We start from the raw sequence: 21,922 nt of genomic DNA, 5'->3' as shown, positions 1-21,922 counted from the left end.
GTGAACTTCACAAACAATTAAGATAGTAATGCTTTTTGTGAAAATCTAACTAAAATCTAGCTGAAAACGTATGAAAATCCAACTAAAATGTGACTCACATCACTCAAGATTCTCACATCTAGAATTATGTAAGATCAGCTTTGGAAGGTAAGTGCACCTCATGTGCCAATTCTAATAATTGTGGCTATCTGGGCACATTTTAAGGATTGTGAGGATCTGTCTGAAAAAAAAAATGCAGTGATCTGTTAGTGACATCTGGTAGGAGAAGGGAGGAAAGGGGTCAGACTGATAATAAACTTGCTACATATTTGCCACCTTTGGCTTGGATATTAAGGAAACTACCCAAGATTATTTTTTCTGAGCCCTTTCCAATGCTTACTCAAACAAGGTATTAAATACATCAATTTAAAAAAATTACATTCCAGTCATTTCTCAAATTTACATACGTAGGCAAAGTCAACCAAGGGCATTCAAACAAAGGTAGAAAAAGTACAGAGTACAGGCTACATTGCTTCTTCTCAAACACTTCCTTTTTTCATGTAATAACAAATTGCAAAACAGAATTTGCCTGCTGGAAGAGTATGTGGAGAATACAAATATCCCCAGCATTCTGGCTTAGCTATTTCTTGGCCATGCTGCCCAGCACCTGACACTGAGGCATCCTTAGAAATACTTTTGGGAGATTAGGTATGAAAATTCTCTTTGTAAAGCAAAAGTTGCATTGGTCTCTTCCCATCCCTGGATTGCTGGAATGAGAACACAGGCAACCCTTTGGAGGGCACCAAGATCAGAGTCTGCCCTATTGACACAGATATTTTTGAGAATCAATCTAAAATTGTCGTTATTAAAAAATCATTCAGCCAGGCATGATGGCTCACACCTGTAATCCCAGCACTTTGAGAGTCCAAGGTGGGTGGATCACTTGAGGTCAGGAGTTTGAGACCAGCCTCTGCAACATGGCAAAACCTTGTCTCTACTAAAAATACAAAAATTAGCCAGGTGTGGTGGCATGTGCCTGTAGTCCCAGCTACTTGGGAGGCTGAGGTGGGAGGATCATTTAAGCACAAGAGATGGAGGTTGCAGTAAGCTGAGATCATACCACTGCACTCCAGCCTGGTCAACACAGCTAAACCCTGTCTCAAAAAATTAATTAATTAATTAACTAAATAATTAAATTTTAAAATCACCCAGTGGCTGGTTTTCAGTGATTCTTTCCTATAATATTTAAGATTTTGAGAGGGGGACCCATGATTATTTATACAGCTCGATTAGGTTCCTTTCCTTCGTTTGAACCTGAGCTCTTCTTTCCAGCAAGACACAGTGTGATATGCACTGAAGATACAAAGGGAAATAGGAGATAGTCTGTGCTTTCAAGGAGTTCAAACCTAATTAATGATCAAAGAATATATAGAAGCATATCTTAGTCCAATACCAGCAAATTTTTTCTGTAAAGGGCCAGATAGTAAAAGCTGTCAGTGCTGTGGGTCATCAGGCTCCGTGGCAACTACTCAGCTCTGATGCTATAGCACAAAAGCAGCCACAGCCAGTCCTTAAACAAATGGCATGGCTAATTTCTAATAAAAATGTATTTACAGAGAAATTCTGCTAACCAGATTTGAACTACTGTTTGCTGACCCCTGACTTAGATTCTACTCGGTGAATCATAGAACTTGAGCATCTCTCAGGGGAAAGGTTAAAAAATGGGCAGATCAGTTTTTGGTTAGTGTGGTGGCTTGAATAATGACATATTTATTCATAGGTGGTGATTTTTTTAATTTATTGAAATCCCAGAGAAGATCTATGACATCTCTGGTGAATCTGTGAGAAAATTACGTAGTTACATTTACCAATAGAATGGTTTTATTCATTTAAAAACTATTTTTAATTCAAGATTTGCCATGTCACCAGTTGATTCAATGAGGCACAATTGCCAAACTTGAAAGTAATGTTGTAGAAATCCACAGGGCAGAGTGGAGGACACCCTAGAGGGAAATAAGAAAAATCATCATGGAAAGCATACAGTGTATATGCACCCCCATCATGCAGAGAGTGAAAATTTCAAATTATCATGGAATAATCTGGAAAAATCACTCTCACCCCAAAACCTCAACAGGGACTCTCCCTATTGATCTCCCTTCCAACAACTAGGAATTTGTTGAGCAATGGGACAAATAAAGCAGTCTGGAGAATTTGATGGAAGATAAGAAAGCACTATTTTAATATTAGCTGTACTGATATTCTAATGAAATCTTTACCTTACAAAAAGAACTTGCCCCTGAAAAGTGGATTTCAGATGTCCATTGAAACACAAAGGCCTGTTGTATAGTCAGGTGCAGAAGTCCTTCTGCTGATCACCTGGTCATGGACAGAGGCCTGGGGCCAATGATGCCCTGTGTCCTGTGTGTTTTAGTTCATTCTGGGTCACAGTCATGAAGTGTCACCAGTATCCACAGAGCTGTGCGCTCTGTTTTGCACTTGCTTCCATGGCTTCTGCCTCCTGCCATAAAACCAGTGAGTGTCATGGTGCAGGCAAACCCTGCAGGCTGCTGAGCTGAGAGGAGGCCAGATCCCCAGAGAGCTATGCAGCAGCCACTGGGACACCCCCACCCCACCTGGTCCTGTCCCCACACGGAGCTCCCGTGATTAGTAGTCCATATGGATCATGTAGACCCATCCAACACACTCCTGGCCCATGGCTCAGTGACACCCTGCACATGTATTTAACCTCCCCCTTCCTTATATCAGATGTTGAGTGATCAGGTCTGTGGCCTTGTCTCATTAAAGGCTTGTGATTAACTGTGAAAAGAAGGAAGAAAAAGGAAAGGAGAGGAGAGAAGAGGGGAGCGGAGGGGAGGGGAGGGGAGGAGAGGAGAGGAGGAAGGGAGGAAGGAAGGGAGGGAGGGAGGGAGGGAAGGAGGGAAGGAGGGAGGGAATAAGGAAGAAAGGAAGGAAGGAAGGAAATACAAAGGCTTTGTGTAGACAGTGCCACCAGCTCAGCTTATATAACAAAGCAGCTAACGTCCCAAAGTTCATCACACTTTTCCTCATCATATGATTAAATTTCATAGTGTCCTGGAGATTAGAGAGACAAGCACTCTGTTTTACTGTGAAACCTAATTCCAGACAGATTCAGTGATAGTCAATGGCAGAATCATTGCCAACATTCACAAAATGATACTCATTTCTGGCCACCAAACTAACTTCACTTCTACATCACAGATGTGTCTGCTCTAACCCAAGTGTGTGTGTGTGTGTGTGTGTGTGTGTGTGTATCCTTAATATTTGGAGCCCATCAAAATATCCCAAAGATGTCAGCCGACAAATTTAATACATCTTTTACCCGACATTAGGTATTTATATTTTCAAAGAGGATTCTTTAAAGACCAAAGAGTCTTTCAAGGCCTGAATAATGATTTTGTAATGGCAAAACTTCAAACATCATGAGCAATAAAATAATTTAATTGAACAAGGGAAGTGGGCTCTTCTGCAACTAACCCTGACTATTAGTTTCCCAAACACTTAAGAAACAGTTTTTTTCAATCAAGTTAGTAATGGATAACCAGCTGTCCATCCACCATATTCATTTCTCACCATTTTCACACAAATTGCATATCATAGCAAGCTATCCAACGGACTTGGTTAACTAAGTTCTTTTTTTTTCTTTTTTTTTCTTTTTTTTTTTTTGAGACAGGGTCTTGCTCTGTCACCCAGGCTGGAGTACAGTGGTGAAATCATAGCTCACTGCAGCCTCAAACTCCCTGGCTCAAGTGATCTTCCTGCCTCAGCCTCACAAGTAGCTGTAACTACAGGCACGTGCCACCACATCCAGCTAATTTTTGTTGTTGATTTTTTTTTTTTTTTTTTTTTTGTAGAGACAGGTTTCGCTATGTTGCCCAGGCTGGTTTTGAACTCCTCAGCTCAAGCAATCCACCTGCTTCAGCCTCCCAAACTGCTGAGATTACAGGCGTGATCCATAGTGCCCAGCCAACTAAGTTTCTTTGTAAGTGTGTTTATATAAAACCTCACTCTCAAGAATCCGAAATAGAACAGGCAGCACACGTTTCTTAGTTCCCCAACTCTACTTACTGTATAGTATGAAATGCTGGGAACCCTAAGAAATGTAAGCTATGGTTCCTGTCCTAAAGAAACTGGTGTAGTCAACACAAAAATAAACAATAGAGCAAATTGTCATTTGGCCAATGTAATTCCCACAAAAATGTAATAGTACGCATACCAAAACCACTCCACTTTTCACTGGTTTCCCTCTGCATTTAAGATAAAGACAAAGCTTCCTAAAAGGGCCTGTGAGAATCTGTGTGCTCTGGGAAACAGCCTTTCTTCTGGACATAGATCCACTTGCTCTTTCTGCTCCAGACACCCTGTCTTTCGGTTCCCTGTCTGACTATGCTCCCTTCCATCGCAGGGCCTTTGAGCAGACTCTTTCCTGGGCCTGGAAGGCTCTGCACTCCCCTTTTCCCTAGACCATTTCTTTTCATCAGCAGCACTCACCCCAAACTCCATATACTTCCACTGTCCCCACTGGGTATCCTTCTTGGCACTTTTCACTACAGCAAATCTTTCATTCATTATATAATTATTTTATATTTGTTTCTCTTCAGTCTGAAGATAACCCAAGAAAAGAAAAAAAAGAAAAAAAAATTTTAAGTAAAAGATATGCATCTCTCCACTTATATGCTTAGCATACAAATAAATGGACCCATGAATGAATGAATACCTGGAGTTACATAAATAAATTAATCCATAACATTTTCTTTTTTTTTTTTTTTTTTGAGATGGAGTCTCACTCTGTCCCCCAGGCTGGAGTGCAGTGGCGCGATCTTGGCTCACTGCAAGCTCCACCTCCCAGGTTCACGCCATTCTCTTGCCTCAGCCTCCCGAGTAGCTGGGACTACAGGCGCCCGCCACCACACCTGGCTAATTTTCTGTATTTTTTTAGTAGAGACGGGATTTCACCGTGTTATCCAGGATGGTCTCGAACTCCTGACCTCGTGATCCACCTGCCTCGGCCTCCCAAAGTGCTGGGACTACAGGCATGAGCCGCCGCACCCGGCCCATTTTTATTTCAATAGCTTTTATTTCAATAGGGGTACAGGTGGTTTTTAGTTACATGGATAAGTTCTTCAGTGGTGATTTCTAAGATTTTGGTGCACCCGTTCCCAAAGTAGTGTACACAGTACCCAATATATAGTCTTTTATCCCTCACCCTTTTCCAACCCTTCCCCACTGAGTCCCCAAAGTCCATTATATCATTCTGATACCTTTGCATCCTCATAGCTTAGTTCCCACTTATAAGTGAGAGTATATGATATTGGGTTTTCCATTCCTGAATTACTTTACTTAGAATAATGGCCTCCAGCTCCATCTAAGATGCTGCAAAAAATATTATTTCATTCCTTTTCAGGGCTAAGTAGTATTCTATGGTGTGTATATATACTACATTTTTTTTACCCATTCATTTCTTGATAGACCCTTAGGTTGGTTTCATATCATTGCAATTGCAAATTGTGCTACTATAAACATGTGTGTACATATGTCTTTCTCATATGACTTTTTTAAATTAACCCATATCTTTTTATTGGATAGTAATAATTTAATAAAGTTATTAAAAGTCTAAAGTTTGCTCAGCAAATATCTCTAAAATTCCCATTGTATACTCTGCTAGGCACTGGAATATAAAGATAAAGGCATTGTCCCTACGCATGCTGCCTACTGAGAGAGACAGACAAGAAAACAATACACCCTGCATTCTAGACAAGAGAAATCCAAAGTGTCAGGAGATAGAGGCAAGAATTAACTCCTCCTGGAGGAGCTACAGAAGATTTCCTTTTACTTTATTTTAGTTTTATTTATTTTTTGTTTTCCATTTTTTATTTTCGATTCAGTGGGTACATGTGCCACTTTGTTACATGGGTATATTACTTGATGCTGAGGTGTGGGGTGTAAATGATCCCATCACCCAGAGAGCGAGCATAGTAACCAACAGGAAGTTTTTCAGCCCTTTCCCCATCCCTTCCACCCTCCTTGTGGAGTCCCCAGTGTCTATTGTTCCCATCTTGATGTCCGTGAGTACCTAATGTTCAGCTCCCTCTTACAAGTAAGAACTTGCAGCATTTGGATTTCTGTTTCTGTGTTAATTCACTTAGGATGATGGCCTCCAGCTGCATCCACGTTGCTGCAAAGAACTTGATTTTGTTCTTTTTATGGCTGCATAGTATTCCATGGTGTATATGTCCCACATTTTCTTTCTTTTTTTTTTTTTTTTTTGAGACAGAGTCTCGCTGTGTCACCCAGGCTGGAGTGCAGTAGCATCATCTCTCACCACAACCTCTGCCTCCCAGGTTCAAGTGATTCTCCTGCCTCAGCCTCCCGAGTAGCTGGGACTACAGGTGTGCACCACCATGCCCAGCTAATTTTTGTATTTTTAGTAGAGACGGGGTTTCACTATGTTGGCCAGGCTGGTCTCGAACTCCTGACCTCGTGATCCACCCACCTTGACTTCCCAAAGTGCTGGGATTACAGCCGTGATTTGTTTATCCAATCCACCATTGATGGACACCTAGGTTGATTCCATGTTTTTGTTATTATGAATAGTGCTGCAATGAATATATGAGTGCATGTGTCTTTTTAGTAGAATGATTTATTTTCCTCTGGGTATATACCCAGTAATGGGATTGCTGGGTCAAATGATAGCTGTACTTTCAGTTCTTTGACAAATCTCCAAATAAATTCCACAGTGGCTTAACTATTAGGTTGGTGCAAAAGTAACTGAGGTTTTTGCCACTGCTTTTAATGGCAATAACTGCAGTTACTTTTGCACTAACCTATAATTTGTATTCCCACCAAGAGTGGATAAGCGTTCCCTTTTCCCCACAGCTTTGACAGCATCTGTTGTGTTTTTACTTTTTAGTAATAGCCATTCTGCCTAATGTGAGATGGTATCTCATTGTGGTTTTGATTTGAATCTCTCTGATGATTAGTGATGCTGAGCATTTTTTTGTATTTTTGTTGGCTGTTTGTATGTCTTCTTTTGGGAAGTGTCTGTCCATGTCCTTTGCCTACTTTTTAATGGCGTTATGCTTTTTTGTGTGTTGATTTAAGTTCCTTATAGATTCTGGATATTAATCCTTTATCAGATGCATAGTTTGAGAATTTTCTGCCATTCTGTCAGTTGTCTATTTACTCTTTTGATAGTTTTTTCTTTCTTTTTCTTTTTCTTTTTTTCTGTGCAGAAGCTCTTTAGTTTAATTAGGTCTCAATTGTCAATTTTTATTTTTGCTGCAATTGCTTTTGAGGACTTGGTCATAAATTCTTTGCCAAGGCTGATGTCCAGAGGGGATTTCTTAGATCTTATTCTAGAAATTTTATAGTTTGAGGTCTTACATTTATCTTTAATCCATCTTGAGTTAATTTTTGTCTATGGTGATAGGTAGGGGTCTAGTTTCATCTTTCTGCATATGGTTAGCCAGCTTTCCCTAGGGAAATGATGTATGAACTCTTGAAGAAGAAACAGAAGTGCAATGGGCTGAATAGTGAGAGAAGGCAGTGTATGCAGAAAATGCAACGTGGAAACGTAAAAAGGTTTGAAGAGCATGATATAGGGTGCAATAGCAAATCACTTGGTGCCACTGTGACTCAGTGTGCAGAATGGGTATGACTTGAAATGGAATGGAAATTGTTGACAGAGGTGAAATGATGAAGACACGATAAATTTGAGGTAAGAATAAGACAACCAGGTGGGACTGAATGGTAATTAGTGGGAGGTAGACAATAGAGGTTTGAGAAAGTGGTAAGAAAGAGAGAAATATTCTAAGGAAATGATGGTGGATATTTGGGAATCAGGGACTCCCAGTCTCTGACCACTTTTTCAAAATCATACTTCATAGGGTAGTGCTTCCCACACTTCTCTAATGACAAAAATCACATGGTTGTTAAAAATACATATTCCAAGGACATATCTCAATCTTAATGAGCATCCCCAAAGGAAAAGCCTGGAAATCTGTATATTTAACCAACACTGCAGGTAACCCATATTATCAGAGAAGCTTGAGAAATATGTTCAAAGGGAATTCCCTTTTCTCTTACAGATGTGACTCACCATCCTATTCCCCAGCACTGCCCACTCCCCCGTCAGGGACGATGGCTACCCAAAACATCCACTTCAACCATTAACATAACGACCTTTATTTCCAATATGACAATAAAATATGACTAGACTAGCACAGAGAAAGTACTGGTCATTGGGATAATTATGCACACTACTGGAGGAAATTTTCAGCCAATTATGCTCAAAAGGTAGAGAAGCTGGGCGCAGTGGCTGACACCTGTAATCCCAGCACTTTGAGAGGCCGAGCACTTTGAGAGGCAGGTGGATCAGTTGAGGCCAGGAGTTTGAGACCAGCCTGGACAACATGGCAAAACCCCATCTCCACTAAAAATACAAAAATTAGCTGGGCATGGTGGCACATGCCTATAATCCCAGCTACTCGGGAGGCTGGGGTGGGAGGATTGTTTAAGCCCAGGAAGTGGAGGTTGCAGTGAATCAAGATCATGCCACCCTACTCCAGACTGGGTGACAGAGTGAGACCCTGTGTCAAAAAAAAAAAAGTAGAGAACTATGCTGTCTGAGCAGAAAGAGGAGGGCCCATGCACGTCTGCCATTAGCATGGTAGCTGTGGGTGACTTCTTAGGTCTCCAAACCTATTTGCTTCTCCGCAGTTGATCATCAGTTCATCAGTTGAGGTCCCACATGCTGGGCAGTTGGCTACAGAATAATTGAAATTCTTTCCACATTTAGTTGTTGGGCTTCTTACTGACAGAGAGTGGAGAAATGGTATATATCACATAACATGGCTCATTCTGAGGCCATCACACCCCATATACTGAAGAACAAAACAAAAAGTCCATTTCTGTGCTGTTGAGAAATTCTGTGCTGTTCAGAATTGGAGGTGGTGATACCGTAATCATGCGAATAGCAACCCTTCATTTAGCCCACACACTTTTCCTGTGACCAGCTGGGTCACCACTTGACTATCCACAGCTACAGATATAAATGGAAACTTGGTATTGCAAGCCTGAACCGTTTCTAATGGAAAGCTGCTGCCCTCCCTGGGAATCCAGCTGGGTGACTGCCTCCAACCTCAGAACTCACTGAAAAGCAATGCAGTGAAATCTCCTGTTGTTTATACAATTTCCTTCATGGTTTTAGCTAAGTAATTTCACAGCTGTGTTCCTCAGTTTCCTCACCTATGATTCATCACAAATGCAATCTTTTTAACTTGTTTTATATAATACTATAAAAATAAGGGTTTTTTTATTTTGTTTTTGTTGTTGATGTTTTGTTTTTGTTGTTGTTGTTTTGGTTTTTTTTGAGACACAGTGTCACTCTATCGCCCAGGCTGAAGTGCAGTAGCAAGATCTCGGCTCACTGCAACCACTGCCTCCCGGGTTCAAGCAATTCTCTGTCTCAGCCTCCCAAGTAGCTGAGATTACAAGCACTCACCACCATGCCCGGCTAAGCTTTGTATTTTTAGTGGAGACAGGGTTTCACCATCTTGGCCAGGCTGGTCTTGAACTCCTGACCTCATGATCCGCCTGCCTCGGCCTCCCAAAGTACTGGGATTACAGGCGTGAGCCACCGCACCTGGCCTAAAAGTTGTTTTTAAGAGTTTGCTTGACCAAAATTACTTTGCTGGTATCAAACTACATTTAAACAGAAGTCTCCTTTTCCAGCAGGCAAATATGTATAATATATTGAGGGTTTTTTTCTCTCTTTTTTTTTTTTTTTTTTTGTTTTTTTGAGATGGAGTCTCACTCTGTTGCCAGGCTGGAGTGCAGTGGCACAATCTTGGCTCACTGCAACCTCCGCCTCCTGGGTTCAAGCAATTCTCCCACCTCAGCCTCCTGAGTAGCTGGGACTACAGGCGTGCACCACCATGCCCAACTAATTTTTGTATTTTTAGTAGAGATGACGTTTCACCATGTTGGCCAGGATGGTCTCGATCTCTTGACTTCGTGATCCACCTGCCTCAGCCCCCCAAAGTGCTGGGATTGCAAGCATGAGCCACCGCGCCTGGCCTTTTTTCTCATTTTAAAAGCTAACTCAATCAAGCTATATTTACAACAGGCACCTATTTGAGGCAGTAGCAAATTGCTGGGAGGTGAAACCTTTGTTCAAAGGTAGAACAGCTGAGAGATAAATACTACTAAATCTATATTTTATCTTTCTTTCCTGATGACATTTGAATGTCAGATAAGGTGCTCTTAATAAACGAGGACTTGTTTTCCAAAATGTTGTACTACTGATTTGGCAAAAGAGGTTTTGGGGAAGGAAAGCAATGAAAATGGAGAAGGACAAAGCGTAGTTCCTGGGTGTTAGTGAACTATATTCAGATTTCTGAAAACATCAGAAATTGTATTTGGTAGATCATATGGATGTATTTAAATGAGGATTCCAGGAAATGCTGGGCACTGCTTTCTAAATGTCCATCTCTAAATTTTACTGATATTATGCCCACTCAAAATGATTCATGGGGTGTTCCAAGGTTTCTTGCCCTTTGATCCACAGAAGAATTTCTCAAAGTGTGTTTACAATGGATGATGATAGGGATTATATAGAGAGAATAAAATAGGAGAGTCATGCCTAGAACTTGAGTACATATGGACACTTGATTTATAACAAAAAATGAAACTACAAGCAATGGAGAAAGAATAGTCATTACAATAAATGGTGCGGGAACAGCTAGACAGATGCAAGGGGGAAACTTATGTTGAATAAAATATTGTTGGGAACAAAATAATTCACACTGTGTATTTGGCATCTCATAGTACGGAGCAGTGCTTTTCGAAGTGTGGTTCATGGACCACTTGATCCAAGTCACTGGAGTTATAGTTAAAGGTGTAGATTCTTGAGCCTTAGACTCATTGATTCTCTAGGAGTGAAACCTAACAATCTGCATTTTTGTTAAACTCCCTTAGATGATTTTCTTTTCTTTTCTTTTCTTTTTTTTTCTGAAATAGAGTCTTGCTCTGTTTCCCAGGCTAGAGTGCAGTGACATGATCTTGGCTCACTGCAAGCTCCGCCTCCCAGGTTCACACCATTCTCCTGCCTCAGCTGGGACTGCAGGTGTCCGCCACCATGCCCGGCTAATTTTTTGTATTTTTAGTAGAGATAGGGGTTCACCATGTTAGCCAGGATGGTCTCGATCTCCTGACCTCGTGATCCACCCGCCTTGGCCTCCCAAAGTGCTGGGATTACAGGCGTGAGCCACCGCGCCTGGCCTAAACTCTGTTAGGTGATTTTCAGTACACTAAAGCTTCAGCTTCATCAGCACCGTGTTTGTTTTGTTTTGTTTTGTTTTTTGTTTTTTGTTTTTTGAGACAGTGTCTCACTCTGTTTCCCAGACTGGAGTGCAGTGGCTCGATCTTGCCTCACTGTAACCTCTGTCTCCTGGGTTCAAGCGATTCTCCTGCCTCAGCCTCCTGAGTAGCTGGGATTACAGGCATGCGCCACCACACCCAGCTTATTTTTGTATTCTTAGTAGAGAGAGGGCTTCACCATGTTGCCCAGGCTGGTCTCGAACTCTTGGCCTCAAGTGATCAACCTGCCTCGGCCTCCCAAAGTGCTGGGATTACAGGCATGAGCCACCGCACCCGACTGGCACAGTGTTTTTCATTTATGAAAACAACCATCTGAATCCCACCTTTGCCACATATAGGCATATTTATTAATCCATCTATATTTCAGTTTTTTCACCAATAAAGCAATGATAATTTACAAATTCATAGGCAAGTTATGATGATTAAGTGACATGCTACATAAACAGTGCTTAGCATAGTCCCGGTTTATACTAAGTACTCAGTAAATGTTAAAATTACTTTTCACATCCAAAAACTTACTAGAAATAAAGTGTGTTAAATCACTTATAAAAATTTTCCCTTGTCAAATTTTGACTTTGTATTGGTATTCCTGAATTATTACTGTATCTAAAGGACAAGTGTATCAACAGATAAGTGGAGAGTATTTGATCTTGAAGACTTGTTCAAGAGTTTTCAAGATCAAACCAGGGGGTACTACCTGGAGAACATAAGTATTCATTTATACATCTCACCAAAGAAACCAAGATCCTATTCAAATGATGCAACTTCAGGGTTTGTGTGTGTGCTGCAGCTCTGGACATCTGCCCAGTGACCCACGTGAGCTAAATAAGCTTGGTGATTAATGCAATAGCAGATAAATTCACTCAGCAAACATTTACTGGAAAATTATGATATTCCAGGTACTCTACTAGATGCTGAGCATTCAATAAAAAGATATGGTCCTTCTTCTCAAGTAAGACATAGTCTATGAGATTTTGCAGCATATCATCTTCATATCTGCATGGATTTCTTTCTTTTTTTTCTTTTTTTTTTGGATACAGAGTCTCACTGTGTCACCCAGGCTGGAGTGCAGTGGTGTGATCTCAGCTCACTGAAACCTCTGCCTCCCGAGTTCAAGCAATTCTCCTGCCTCAGCCTCCTGGGTAGCTGGGACTGCAGGCACACGCCACCATGCCCAGCTAATTTTTGTATTTTTAATAGAAATGCGGTTTTACCATGTTGGCCAGGCTGGTCTTGAACTCTTGACCTCATGATCCACCCACCTCAGCCTCCCAAAATGCTAGGATTACAGGCGTGAACCACCATGCCCTGCCTACATGTATTTCTCAACCAATTTTTTTGTTGTTATTACATAGCTAAAAAACTAGAAAAGATTTGCTTTATGGACAGGGTATTTATGGCTATTCCTTCTGAATTGGGGATAAGAGAAAGATATCAAACAAGTGCACCTCACTTCCTCTCCTCTTCTTGTCTTCAAAAGCAAATAATTTTCTTTGGAACTTTGAAGACGTTGTTACATTTTCTTCTGGCATCCAGCACTGCTGATAGTAAGTGTGATGCAATGAAGGAAGGGAGCTACTCTGGTAGGGTGAAAGCTACCTTGGCAACTTCTCTGACCTGTACAATTCTCTGCTTGCTCTTTAGTACTGCAGGATTATATATCTGTGCTGGGAAGTGGACAGCAAGCTCTAAAAGTAATGGGCAAAGAGTTCAGGAATCTGGGCCCAACTGTGCTGAGATAGTCAAAGGCAGAGAGGCCTAAGATTCAAACAAGACATTTTGCACAGATACTTTGTATCAGTTTTTAGGGCTGCCATATCAAAGTTCCACAAGGTAGGTGGCTTAAAACAACAAAATTTTAGGCCGGGCGCAGTGGCTCATGCCTGTAATCCCAGCACTTTGAGAGACCGAGGCAGGCAGATCATGAGGTCAGGAGATCGAGACCATCCTGTCTAACACGGTGAAACCCCATCTCTACTAAAAATACAAAAAATTAGCCGAGCGTGGTGGTGGGCACCTGTAGTCCCAGCTACTTGGGAGGCTGAGGCAGGAGAATGGCATGAACCTGGGAGGTGGAGCTTGCAGTGAGCCAAGATTGCACCACTGCACTCCAGCCTGGGCGACAGAGCGAGACTCCATCTCAAAAAAAAAAAAAAAAAAAAAGTATTCTCTCATCATTCTGGAGGCTAGAAATTCAGCATCAAGGTATCAGCAGGTGCATGCTCCCTCTGAAGGCTCTAAAGAAGAAACTGTTCCATGCCTCTCTTCTAGCTTCTGGTAATTGCTGGGAAACTTGGCTTTCCTTGGCTTCTGGCTGCATCACTCCAATCTCTGCCTCCATAGTCAATGGCTGTGACGTTGCCCTCACTCTGTGTTCTTTCCACTTCCAAGGACACCAGTCATTTAATTTAGGGCCCTAATTCAGGACATTCACCTAAATTTAACTAATTATATCTACAAGGATTCTATTTCTAAATAAGACACATCCTGAGGTTCCAGGAGGACATAAATTTTGGGGGACACTGTTGTTCAACCCAGTACAGTCTCAGTAGAGCATGGACTTTAGAAAAAGAAGGTAATAGGGTTAGTTGGAATCCAGGCAGGTAGGAAATGGAAGCAAAGACCAGACACAGAACCAGCTACACACTTGGCACTCCAGCATCCCTGAACCACACAGGGCTGGCTCTCCACATGATTCCACCTTCACTAACAGGGCCAGTTTATCCATTACACACAGTAGGCACAATGCCAAGTTCCCATGATACTTTTAGAAACCCATGAAAATGTTTTAATCTCTTTCAAAATCTAAAAATAAATAAACAAATATATTCCAACCTGGATTATATTCCTATGTATATCAACGCAGTCATAAAATTTAATTTTAATGCTTTTTTATGCAGTGGTTCAGAAACAGCCTCTGGGTTTCAGCACAGGCATTCAGATGGAATGTTGGGGTCATCACCACCCAAATTTTTTTTTTTTTTTTTTTGAGGTGGAGTTTCACTCTTATTGCCCAGGCTGGAATGCAGCAGCGCTATCTCGGCTTACTGCAACCTCCGCCTCCTGGGTTAAGCGATTCTCCTGTCTCAGCCTCCCAAGTAGCTGGGATTACAGGCTTGCACCACCACTCCTAGCTAATTTTGTATTTTTAGTACAGATGGGGTTTCACCATGTTGGCCAGGCTGATCTCAAACTCCTGACCTCAGGTGATCTGCTCACCTCGGCCTCCCAAAGTGCTGGAATTACAGGTGTGAGCCACCTTGACCAGCTCACCACCGTAATTTTTTTTTTTTTGTTTGACAGAGTCTCGCTCTGTCACCCAGACTGGAGTGCAGTGGCGCAATCTCGGCTCACTGCAAGCTCCTCCTCCCAGGTTCATGCCATTCTCCTGCCTCAGCCTCCCAAGTAGCTGAGACTACAGGTGTTCACCACCATGCCTGGCTAAATTTTTGTATTTTTTTTAGTAGAGACAGGGTTTCACCATGTTAGCCAGGATGGTCTCGATCTCCTGACCTCATGATCCACCCGCCTCGGCCTCCCAAAGTGCTGGGATTACTGGCATGAGCCACTGTGCCCAGCCCCTCCACCCTAATTTTTAATATATTGTTTAATGAAGGAAGGAGCCCTTAGAAGGCAAAAGTGCCCAGAGCACACAAAAGTCATCACACAGCCGTGTTCACCAGTACACATGCTCATACACTTGGCCTGGAGAAGCTGGAGAGTCTGCATGGGCTTTCATTCATCCCTGCTCTCGGGGTGGTCCATAGCCAATCACTGGTGATGGCAGGGTTATCACAGCCTAGCACCTTTGCTGACGGGGAGAATACCTGTATGGGTATAATTCACTCTCCATAGTGCCCCATCAAATCACATCATTGCCTTGCTTCTTCCCCTACCTTATACTGTATCCCTTCTACCTTTACAGCATTCCCTCACTAGATCACTCGCCTAAGAAGTCCCATCTCAATCTCTGTTTCTAGAGAACATGACCTAAGACACTTTGGGTCTCCATGACAAGCATTAACACTGGCAAAAGTTATCTAATAAACACTCATATTGAATGAGTAAATGTTAGAGAGACATGGAAGCAAGTATGAAAGACCTAGCCAGGACTTTGCATGGACTGAACTGATCATAAAAGCAACTTCAGTTCTTGGCCGGACACAGTGGCTCACGCCTGTAATCCCAGCACTTTGGGAGGCCGAGGTGGGTGGATCACCTGAGGTCGGGAATTCAAGACCAGCCTAGCCAACATGGTAAAACTGTCTCTACTGAAAATACAAAAATTAGCCAGGTGTGGTGGCACATTCTTGTAATCCCAGCTATTTGGGAGGCTGAGGCAGGAGAATCACTTGAACCCGGGAGGCAGAGGTTGCAGTGAACCAAGATCCCACTACTGCACTCCAGCCTGGGTGACAGAGTGAGGCTCTGTCTCAAAAAGAAAAAAAAAGAAACTTCAGTTCTTGACAAATTATAGACTGGAGACATAGAGAAAAGATAATGATGTGGATTCTTGAACAAGGGCACAAGACAATGAATTTGCTCATAAACATGTGGGCAGATCTACCAATTAGACCTGAGAAACAATGCCTACTGTGTGCCCAGCACTGTGTAAGTTACTTTCATATGTACCAACAGACTAAGATAATAGTAAGCTGTCCAAACTGACTGAGGTCTCCTTGAATTCTCTCAGACTTGATTGGCCCCAGAGCTGGGGACAAGATGAGCAAGCATGGACTATGAGGTTGGTTCACATGAATTTTTGTGAACAATAGTCTGTTGATGAAAGGACTGCCTTTGAAGACAGTATCCTTGGTGATCTTAAGAGTATGGTCCTCTGAAGCCAGCGTTCAACAAGATGTAAAAATGAGAAGATTTCATGCCATGGAATTTCTATCATAGATATGGTTTTTTGTAATTTTAGCAGTTCCTCTCAACCTTTGCAGCAGTTTTGGAGCCGAGCAGATGGCAGGGGAGGGCTTAACTAAGTGGTGAAGTTTCAGCTGCAAAAGGCAATTCCTAGAATGACAATTCAGAAACTCATTTCCCCCAACACTTATCATATTGGCAGAGGGTTAGTGAATCTTTTTAGAAAAACAAGAAGGAGGCAATGCATCAGAATAAGGCAGCCTATGTTTGGTTAGGTTATGTGCAGGCAAACACTACTGAGTCCAATTCTTTCCTTGCATTGCGATTCCCAAGGCAACAGGCCAGTCTTGTTTGTAAATTAAATAATATCCAAAATAGCTAAAGCTTAGGATCTGAAATATAAGGCACCTCCAGTACATGGAGCAACTGCTACATGCATCCGAAACCAGGGGATGACAGTTTCAGCTAAGTTGTTCCAACCCTGGCTGGCATTAAGGACCCCTATAGTTTCCAGCTATATATCATAAAGAAACAGCAAGTTTGTAGAAAGAGCATAATCTGTGCTCAAATCCTGCCTCTGATACTAAATAACTATATGATCTTGAAAAAATTACTTTTCCTCTCTGAGCCTCTTTCCACAAATGGTGGTGGGGTGGGGGAGGGGATAATTGCAATCTCAAACGCTTATTGTAAGAATTCAGTGTGATAATATACGTGAAAGTAACTAGCAAATCACAGATCTTAAACTGGTATCCACTTTTCTTCATTTCTATTCTGCCTGGCTCGGCAGAAGTTTGTCAAAATAGCTGTTGCTCCTTCAAACTGCTTCAGCTTTGGCTCATCCATAATTTTTTCTTTATCTTCAAACAAATTTAATTATAATGGTTTGCTTTTCTTAAAATTTCATAGCCCATATTCTTTGTGAATGAGACAGTGAGGTTTGGCTTTTGGGACTTTAGTTTTGATCCTTTACAATATGCATATAACAAAAACAATAAATGTATTTTATATTCTGAAGCTATAAATGTATCCTTTTTTAATGAGGCCTGTTTGTTTCAATTAAGCCTAAATTACTCAAGCACAACAAAGGAACTATCGATTGAGATTATTTCTGTGTCAAGTAACAGAAAAGCTATTCAACTGGCTTAAACAATTAAGGGAATTTACTGTCTCCTGTAACTGAAAAGTCCACAGGACTTTTCATGGCTTGATCCAGGGATGGTTTGGTCCAGGCTCTGGCTCAATTTTTCCTGCAATCTTCTCAGTTTTTTCTGCCTCTAAATGTTGGCTTTGTTCTCAGGCTGGCCTCATAAAATGACTACTAACAGCATTCGTGGTGGTTTCTCATTCACATCCAATACAGAGCTAAGGCCAAGGCCAGTTTCTAGGACCGCCATACAGAAGTCCCAAGCTTCACTCTGATTGGACTACCCTGATCCTATTTCTCCCATCCAAGCAGTTCCCAGGCCCAACCCTGTTTAATTTCTGAGATCAAACATGTGCAGGGTGATACGGCCATAGATTCTGATCCTATTTCTGTAGCTAGGAAAGTGCCATCCTCTGATTGACTTAAATTGGTATCAATCCCTATGACAAGGAAATGGAATTATTCTCAGTGATCTAGAAAATCAGGTTCCTCTTCTGGATCTGAATATGAGGTCCACTCCTCCTAAACATCATGGTTGTCACTCAAGGGAACTGAAATGGGTAGTAGAAGAATAATTTCAATGTCTGCTACAATTAAAAAATAATTCTGGCCGGGCGTGGTGGCTCACGCCTGTAATCCCAGCACTTTGGGAGGCTGAAGCTGGTGGATCATGAGGTCAGGATATCGAGACCATCCTGGCTAACACGGTGAAACCCTGTCTCTACTAAAAATACAAAAACTTAGCCAGGCATGGTGGCGGGCGCCTGTAGTCCCAGCTACTCAGGAGGCTGAGGCAGGAGAATGGCGTGAACCCGGGAGGCGGAGCTTCCAGTGAGCCTAGATGGCGCCACTACACTCCAGCCTGGATGACAGAGCAAGACTCCATCTCCAAAAATAATAATAATAATAATAATAATTTTAGCAATTTAATGCAGGGTTCCTAAATGCTTTTTCTTCATTTTAAAATTATCACTTAGGCTGGGCACAGTGGCCCACGCCTGTAATCACAGCACTTTGGGAGGCCGAGGTGGGTGGATCACAAGGTCAGGGGTTTGAGACCAGCCTGGCCAATATGGTGAAACCCCATCTCTACTAAAAATACAAAAATTAGCCGAGCATGGTGGTGGGTGCCTGTAGTCCCACCTACTCAGGAAGCTGAGGCAGGAGAATCACTTGAACCTGGGAGGTGGAGGTTGCAGTGAGCCGAGATCGCGCCAGTGCACTCTAGCCTGAGCGACAGCAAGACTCCGTCTCAAAAAAGAAAAAAAAATTACTGATTTCACTATATTAGACTCTTTCCAAATAAAATCTTAGGCTTTAACATCCAAAGGCAACCGTAAACTAAGAGTCAACTAATGCAAGGCAAGATGTTAGGAGGAATTTCAAGACATCTAAGTTAGGAGTCTTTCTTGTTCTTTTTTCCTCTCCACTTCCTCTTGTTTTTCTTTCGCTCAATTTTGTTGATAATCTTTTCTTTTTCTCACTTTCTTCCTTCCATTTATATAGTCCTGTTTGCTTCTCTCAATATGCATTTTAATATATGCAAACATAACAGGATGTACAATTAGACATTTTCTGATCTCTCACAATTTTAGCTACAGTCTCAAAGCTGTTGACACAGGTGACAGAGTCCTCCTACGGAGGCATGGACAAACCCTCTCAGGAATTACTAAGAGGGGGCCAAACTTATCCACTGCAGTTCTCTCCAGTAGCCTATAAAAAAGAAAACTAAAGATTCATTAGGAAGGAAGTTTTCAAAGCTGCACTTTTATGTAGAGATAATAGATGGATGGTCTCACCCTGAGCCAAGTGAGGAAGGCTTTTAAGTGGATCACTCATAGAGTGCTGGTGCTTGTCAGAAGCTGGTGTCTTATTCTTAAACTAGATATTTATCAAGAGCCACAATCTTGGAGTATAGGGGAGACAGGAGAGAAAGGGAAAGTAAAAGAACAGATATTGCCTATCCTTCCCACTGCTGAACCCAAGCTTTGCATCAGGATTGTGTTGGGCAGAGGGTGGGAGGTTGGAGGAAACTTAAGTTGTATGAAGGATGAAAGATTTATTTAGATTGAACTGGGCTTCCAAGTACCTGAAAACATCACTCTCTACTGATATCCAAAAATAACCTTGCTAGGCTGGGCGCGGTAGCTCACGCCTGTAATCCCAGCACTTTGAGAGGCCAAGGTGGGCAGATCACCTGAGGTCAGGAGTTCAAGACCAGCCTGGCCAACATGGTGAAACCCCCTCTCTACTAAAAATACAAAAAAATTAGCCGGATATGGTGGCGTGTGCCTATAGTCTCAGCTATTTGGGAGGCTGAGGCACACGAATCATTTGAACCCAGGAGGTGGAGGTTGCAGTGTGCCGAGATGGCACCACTGCACTCCAGCCTGGATAACAGAGTGAGACTCCGTCTCAAAAAACAAAACAAAACGAAAAGAAACAAAAAATACAAAACCTTGTTGAAGCTGTTTTCCAGAAGTGAGGAAGAAAAATCCAAAAGAACATTATTTTACATTCGTTGTGGAAACACTTTTTAAAGTTTTACATTACTATTTTAAATTTCTATATCACGGCCAGGCACGGTGGCTCACGCCTGTAATTCCAGCACTTTGGGAGGCCAAGATGGGCAGATCATGAGGTCAGGAGATGGAGACCATCCTGGCTAACACAGTGAAATCCCGTCTCTATTAAAAATACAAAAAATTAGCCGGGCATGGTGGCAGGCGCCTGTAGGCCCAGCTACTCGGGAGGCTGAGGTAGGAGAATGGTGTGAACCCGAGAGGAGGAGCTTGCAATGAGCCGAGATTGTGCCACTGCACTCCAGCCTGGGCAGCAGAGCGAGACTCCGTCTCAAAAACAAAAACAAAACAAAACAAAAAAATCTATATCACAAGTCATCAAGCAATACATTTTTTATGTAAAGAAAAATGCAGTTTCCTAATTGTACCCTACTAAATTCAGTTTATTTAATAAGCTTAGCACATAAATGCAAAGCATCATATATGTATCTTCAATATACTTTGTGAGCACACCTAAATAATGCATCAGTTGGGTCTGCAAGAAACCATGCTTTCAAAGAGAGCAATTAAGGAGAGTTCAATGAATATACTGTTTACAAAGACGTGGGTGGGGCTCTTAAGGAATTAGCAAACCAACCACAGACAGCAGGAGCCCTAGTAATGCTTAGGCTAGGGGCTCCCACCATCTTTGTTTGGTTTGCCTGTGGGGATCAGTGGGGTGGGGATGGGTGGGTTGGGGGGTGGAGGGAGTGGTTGCCTCAGAATGCCTTGGACACCAGCAAGCAAGGAAAGTACAGGCAGTGCTGGACACAGAGCAGAATTGAGAGAGAGATAAACAGCTCATTTCAATTGGCAAATGGTGAATATTTAGCACATATATTTCAATTTCTGTTTGGGCATGATGGCTCCTACCTGTGATCTCAGCACTTTGGGAGGCATAGGTGGGAGGCTCACTTGAGGCCAGGAGTTCAAGACCAAACTGAACAATATAGGGAGACCCCATCTCTACCAAAAAAAAAAAAAAAAAAAAAAAAAAAATTAGCCAGGGTGGTGGTGTGAGCCTGTGGTCCCAGCTACTTGGGAGGCTGAGGTAGGAGGATCATTTGAGCCTGGAAGTTGGAGGCTGCAGTGAGCTATGATCCTGCCGCTGCACCCCAGCTTGGGTGACAGAGTAAAACCCTGTCTCTAAAAAAAAAGTAATAAATAATATATTTCAATTTCTCAATTCTGGCAAATGGAATTTTAATTGACATATGAAATACTCAAATTATTTGAACCTGGTAGGAATTTGTAGAATAAAGTAGAATTTTTCCACTGAATCCCTTGGTAAGAATGAAACTATATTTCCCAAGGAAAGAAAAGTTAAGTTCAGGTCAATGAAATCAGCCTGCAAAGTGTAGAAAATGTATTTGAACAAAAATATTATTAGCCTAAAATCTAAAGTGAATATGGATAAATATATGATAGAAAATAGTCACCAAGGCCGGGCGAGGTGGCTCACACCTGCAATCCCAGCACTTTTGGAGGCCGAGGTGGGCGGATCACCTGAGGTCAGGAGCTCGAGACCAGCCTGACCAACATGGAGAAACCCTGTCTGTACTAAAACTACAAAATTAGGCCGGGCACGGTGGCTCACGCCTGTAATCCCAGCAGTTTGGGAGGCCGAGGCGGGTGGATCACGGGGTCAGGAGATCCAGACCATTCTTGCTAACATGGTGAAATCCCGTCTCTACTAAAAATACAAAAACAAAAATTAGCCGGTCGTGGTGGCCGGTGCCTGTAGTCCCAGCTACTGAGGAGGCTGAGGCAGAAGAATGGCCTGAACCCGGGAGGCGGAGCTTGCGGTGAGCCGAGATGGCACCACTGCACTCCAGCCTGGGTGACAGAGGGAGACTCTGTATCCAAAAAATAATAATAATAATAAAATAAAATATAAATATAAAATTAGCCAGGCGTGGCGGGCCATGCCTGTAATCCCAGCTACTCC

The 21,922-nt window shown here is 42.2% G+C and overlaps 1 long non-coding RNA gene and 1 other non-coding gene across 3 annotated transcripts in view; one reads left to right on the top strand and one right to left on the bottom strand.

Annotated features, from left to right (window-relative positions):
• The window catches only part of LOC129047892 (uncharacterized), a 37,828-nt gene that overhangs the window by 11,579 nt on the left and 4,327 nt on the right, over positions 1–21,922 (top strand). The window contains exons 3-4 of one of the 2 annotated variants that reach the window (XR_008509756.2): positions 3,873–4,000; positions 4,620–4,781. This is a non-coding gene — a long non-coding RNA (uncharacterized LOC129047892). Of the gene's footprint in view, positions 1–3,872; positions 4,001–4,619; positions 4,782–21,922 lie in introns of those variants that run through there. The other variant, XR_008509754.2, reaches the window with a different exon arrangement.
• On the bottom strand, positions 14,298–14,365 carry LOC112135034 (small nucleolar RNA SNORD95). Its single transcript, XR_002916350.1, has one exon. It is a non-coding gene; the product is annotated as a small nucleolar RNA SNORD95 (small nucleolar RNA).

Source organism: Pongo abelii, chromosome 13 (genome assembly GCF_028885655.2).
Source record: "Pongo abelii isolate AG06213 chromosome 13, NHGRI_mPonAbe1-v2.0_pri, whole genome shotgun sequence".
In the NCBI taxonomy this organism is placed as follows: Eukaryota; Metazoa; Chordata; class Mammalia; order Primates; family Hominidae; genus Pongo; species Pongo abelii.
The sequence above is the reverse complement of the archived record's forward strand: the minus strand, read 5'-3'. Positions and strand labels throughout refer to the sequence as shown.